General features: G+C 31.5%; 1 non-coding gene across 1 annotated transcript; it reads right to left on the reverse strand.

Annotated features, from left to right (window-relative positions):
- Window positions 1-5284: 5284 nt before the first annotated feature.
- On the reverse strand, window positions 5285-5418 carry LOC143411061 (small nucleolar RNA SNORA71). Its single transcript, XR_013092783.1, has one exon. It is a non-coding gene; the product is annotated as a small nucleolar RNA SNORA71 (small nucleolar RNA).
- Window positions 5419-5988: the final 570 nt, after the last annotated feature.

Below are 5988 nucleotides of genomic sequence, written 5' to 3' on the forward strand. Positions count from 1 at the left end.
CGCAATTATAATATACATACTCATTTTTTGTGCATGCCTGTAATCTCTGCTAATCATGAGGCTGAGGGAAGGAGAACTGCAAAGTCAATTCCTACTTGTGTAATGTAGCAACAACTTATCTCAAAGTAAAATTATTTTAAAAAATGCTGGTGGTATATCTCAGTGGTGGAACACTTACTTAGACTGTGTGAGGTTTTAGGTTCATTCAAATATACTTTGAAAAATATATTTACTTCTTTTAAGACTTACCCAAAAAAATCATAGAACAATTGTACAGACATATTTGTCTTTGTAAGATGTAAAAGACTAATCATGTTGACTTGCTTTTTTAATATAGCAATAAAATAAACAGCAATATATAAACAATCAGTTAAATAAAGTTATATATTGGTATTACAAAACAGTAATAAGCTATTAAAATATATTGTGATGTGTATGTATTAATGGAATATCTATATCAATACATATATTTCTATTATGCTGACTATACAACAGCATGCTTCTAAGGATTTTACTACAACTACTTGTGTAACTTTGACAACAATGATTTTAGGTAGGACCATTTCATCCCCAAGATAGTGCAACTTTTAACAGAGATGCCAGAATTCTGTTACAAGCTCTGTAGCTCCAGAGTCTAGGATATTACTCTATTTGCTATATGAATAAATAATTAAGCTGTACTTATTTGCGATTAAGGAAGATCAACTAAAAATGCCATCATCTAATTTTGGAGATATGTAATAGAAACAAAGAGAGGGAAAGAAAGAAGAAAAGCTAGTACCTTTTTAGAAATTCAAGTATTTGAGCCCCCAAATGAAATGTGTGCATGGGAAACAGGATCTGTCAGAGCAACCTGTTTCAAAACATTCCAGATGATCTGAAACATGTCAAGGTTGGAGAGTTCTGTGTTTTAGATGAATTCTACTAGAGTCCAAGCAGGTGACACTCATGAGTGATGCAGCCCAGGTGTAGGACAACAGAAAGGGTCTAATGTCATGGAAAACTGCAGAAGGAATGCACCTCCAATGGGGTCACAGCCAGCCAGCAAGCAGGTTAATGCCAAATGGAATACAATTATCACAAATGCATTTTCAGGTAGACATTTCCTAGATTTTAAATGTCAGTAGCCAATTCTAACAATTCTTGGCAGAATAAATACAATATGCTTACATAATTACTCCATTCTGTGTGATCTTCAATTGATAAAAAAGAAGTTTGGAGGTGGGTGATATGGAAAAACTTCTATTTCCCTTTTACCTGCAAGGATTCTTGAAACCAGATTCAAAGAAGGGAGGAGATTCTTAAGAATCAGCATTTCTTTATATTACTCAAGGTAAATTTTCTATATGTTACAATAGAGATTAAAATATTAAACTATTAAAGCATCTTGGTATTGTGTATTAATAAGATAATTGTGTCTATAACACCTTTTTTCCCAGTGCACATTTTAGACTTTATACTCTTTTTTACTCTGTGTCCTGACTATCCATGATAGAGTTTGAATTTTGGCTCTTTTACAAACAAGGCAAGCGTATCTTTAATAACAATCTCTGGTCAACTGAGGTCTGTTTTCAGAGCCCTTGCTACTTTGAGTGTCACTCCCACTGCCATCTGTGCCTTGTATGTGGGGATTTAAAAATGGAGAGATGCTGACTGGGACAGTTTCTCCTCCACTGACAATCTGCCACAGGTGCTGGAAGCAGTCCTTATAGTACTCAATCTTCAGATAAAAGGTTGAATTAGCTGGCATGAGTGTCTTACTAAATTGTTGTGCCAGTGTTTGAAAAACACATTCTCAAACTAACCTAGATTTTTAGAAGTTGTTTTCTTGTTTGAAAGGATTGTCTTATTGTTGTCCTTTGCTTTGGGGTGGGGACAATTAAAAATGAATGAGGAAGGAGAAGAAAAATTTTATTAAGTTATTGATGATTATGAGGTAAGAAAATGTGCAAGTGACCTGAAAAACTTGACTCTTACTAACCATTTTACCTGCATTATTCCCCAGGATTGAAAACAAGCCCTTGAAGATAACACTTTTTTTGCTAGGAAAACTCCTTTGATTTTAATGCTGGAAGAACATGATACAGTAACAGGAAATAAAGAATGAGAAAAGAATAATGTATCCAGATACAAAGCAACATACTGTCAAACCTTAAACACTCTTATAAGATAGTTCAGATATTACAGTATACTGAAAGCACTTTAAAAAAATCACATAGCTAGTTCATCATTTGAGGTAAATGAATTTTCTTTATAATACAAATATTAACTTCTACTTGGAAATAATCCTAAATGATTAAAATTGCTCTTCAGAGAGGAATCATGCGTTTAAAGATGAAACAACTTGTTTAGAGCAGTTAGGTATTTTCCAATAGTTGAAAGCAAAGATTATGGCAGACTTGGAATTCAAAGTATCCTGTCTTAATGGAATTCATAATAGTAATAGCCTTTTTCTGCACATTTAAATCATCATCCCTTAGCACATATATTCTACATAAGTCAGGAAATTTTGGACAACAGAAGGCACTATTTACTCATGCCCAAATTCATCAAGAGTCAGATTTGAGGGACTATTCCAGTATAAACATGCTTCCTCTGGTTAAAAGGGAAATCTTCCCTTCACAGTCTTTAGTATTAGTCATCTTGTTTCCGAAGACTTACTATGGATTGTGTAAAATGAGGTTTAAGATTAACATCCAGAGAATAGAGAAGGTGGCAAAGAAAACAGTCCCTCCATTTAACAAAGCCTCAGATGAGAATTATGTAACAAAATCAGCCTTTTGCTTAGAAAATTGACTGCACAATCCATATCATTATTTATCTGATAAGAAATGATTTCTTTCTGTGACATTTGTTGCATTTCCAAAGTTTCTGCCATTCTACCTAATTCTGCTTCTCTGAGAAATACCTGGTACCCCAGATATTTCTGTAGATGTTCAAATATACAATAGCAATATGCATTTGTGGGAATCCAGGTAGTGTTTGTGTGACTTGCCCTCAGGAGCTAATCAAGCATTGGAACACTGAAGAATAATGGAAAGAATTTTTAGACTAGGATTTGATTTCATTTTCTAGATCTCATCCTAAAGTTGAGTTATTAGATTCATATTGACCCTTCCTCTTTCAAATCAGTGCTCTGAAAATCTGTTGGACAAAATATATTAAGCAATGATTTACCTGGTTTTATTAAAAGAATTCTGCAAGAATTTTTATCAACTTAATAAAAAATAGCTATAAATGATGGTCAAAGGTTTAAATTTTACTTTAAAATATTATTTAGGTTTTTCAAACATCCTAATATAAACAAAAAAGAAATATAAGAGGCATTTAAATACAGAATATAGTTTGAAAATACTGATTGAAAATAATTAGTAAATGTTGTTTATTAATCATTGATTACAAGTGCCTTAACTTTTCATAAATTCAAATAAAGTTAATCTGTTTGGGATTTTCCTGTGTGTAAGAGGGGTGATTTTTTTTTATTTGATTGTTTTTTTATTGCACTTTCAAACATGGATAACAATAGGTATATAGGTTTTTGGTTCCACAATAATCACATTTTGCATATAATTTTAGTTATGATTTTTATTTTATCATTGATTTCATTTAAAAATCATGTTTATATATACATTTTCTATGCAGACTAATTGTTAAGCAAATTGAATTGGTTTATAATTGTTTAAAATAATTTGATATATATTGAAGATTATATAAATATCTTTTTGTCAAGTACCTTAAATATTATTTACATCTTAGTACTATTCAGAAAAACTCATAGCCAATATTTTATTTTATGAAATACAGCATCCAATATGATCATATTGGTCTTTTGGTAGTTTCTGAAAATACACTAGTTATATCTATTAAATGTCACTAGACATCATTAGTATTCTTGAATTCTATCAGATGTATGATCCTAAACATGTAGATAAATATAACATTTGACATTTATAACACAATAAAGAGGCATTTTGAAAGCAAAATATAATGAGAAAATATATACTATTATATTATAGTCTCATTTATTGCTGAAACCAAAAGTAAGAAAGATTTGGTGTTAAAAAAAATGAATGATACTAAAATCCTCTGAATCTGTGCTCCTATAGGTTTACTTTAGCAGAGTTAATTTTATAATTAAAATGAAATAGCACAAGTGGAAAGCATCACAGCATGGTATTAAAATGAAATACTCATTTATAAGAATGTTATTTTAAGTTACAAAGAAAAATAATAGAAGTAATGAGATATTTTTCCAAAAAGAAATAACAGTGATGAATTAAGAAGGTAATTTATATCACATAGAAGGTATGATGGAGTGTGAAACAATCAGTACACATTATGCAGATTCACTCTAAAATGTTTCTCAACAGAAAACTGTTTCAACAAAACTTATATAATGTATTTTATTTACAAATAAAACCTCAATTGTGAACCTATTTGGACTAAGGGTATTTTTATCTAAGCCATCTTTATACATAAAAGAATATATTATGAAATAATGCAAAAATTTTAAATATTTATAAATCCTACTTAAAATAAATTGTGTTAAATAAATACCCTATTAATACTAATTGATAATGTGTTCAATATCCTTATTTTATTTATATATATATATATCCAATTATGAGATTTATAAATAGAATAATATAGTGCACTATGTAACGAGTTCTCATTTATATATATATATATTTAAGTTAGCAAAGATGCAATGAAAGTCACTCAAAACAAAACAAGAGAAATAAAGAATGAATGAATGACAGGAGGAGGGGAAGAAGGAATAAGTAGTTTAAAGTCATGAAAATTTTGTATTTTCCCAAGAATAAATAAAACAGATTAAATGGTAACCTGAAGTTTTCTCTGTTGTTGTAGAATCAAATCTGACTTTTGTTTGTATCTCATATATCTCAGTCAACTCTAACCTTGAAGAACAGTTAGTGCAACATGATTCTAAAATCAAAACAACTTCTTAAGTAATTATTATCTAAAAAATAAAACAAAAGTATTCTAGTATAGGAAGAAAATAAATATAAGATTTCCTAAGAACAGTATATCAATTTATTTCATTTTCTTTTTTTTAAAGAGAGAGTGAGAGAGGAGAGAGAGAGAGAGAGAGAGAGAGAGAGAGAGAGAGAGAGAGAATTTTTAATATTTATTTTTTAGTTATCGACAGATACAACATCTTTGTACGTGGTACTGAGGATCGAACCTGGGCTGCACGCATGCCAGGCGAGCACGCTACCGCTTGAGCCACATCCCCAACCCTTATTTTTTTTCTTAATCAGAATGTGGGAAAGCTACAGGGTTTGGAAGGGATGGGTAGACCTTCCAAACATGGGGACAATGTCTTCCAGCCATTCCTTTCCCTGCACTATCAATGACCAGGGCATTAGCAGCTGATGATCACTTTCAAATGCAGGTCATATAATTTATTATACAGCATATTTTATAGAGATTTTAAAGAATGACTTGTTTTGGTTTGGGTGTGAGGTGTCCCCCAGAAAGCATAGGTGTGAGACAATGAAAGGAGATTCAGAGGAGAAATGATTGAGATGTAAAAGTCTTGACCCAATCAGTTAATTAATCCCCTAATAGGGATCAACTGAGTGGTAATGGTATTGGTAGGGTGTGGATGAATGGGATGGGAATTTGGGTGTGGTTTGGGGTATATATTGAAATCTGGCAAGTGGAGACTTCCCTTTCTGCTTCTTGATTATCATGTGAGCTGCTTCCCTCTACCACCCTCTTCTGCCATAATGTTCTGCCTCACCTCAAGCCCTGAGGAGTGGAGCTGGCCTTCTATGGACTAAAATCTCTGAAACAATGAGCCCTCAAATAAAATTTTCCCTCTCGACAATTGATCTACTTGAATCTTTTAGTCACAGATGAAAAAAAAAAGATGATTCTAATATGTATTTTATCAAATAAATTGTTTATTTACTAGCTTAATTTAGAAGTAAGGTCCCATATATATGATGTGACTCTATGGAA

The sequence above is a fragment of the Callospermophilus lateralis genome, chromosome 11, assembly GCF_048772815.1.
Source record: "Callospermophilus lateralis isolate mCalLat2 chromosome 11, mCalLat2.hap1, whole genome shotgun sequence".
Taxonomy (NCBI): Eukaryota; Metazoa; Chordata; class Mammalia; order Rodentia; family Sciuridae; genus Callospermophilus; species Callospermophilus lateralis.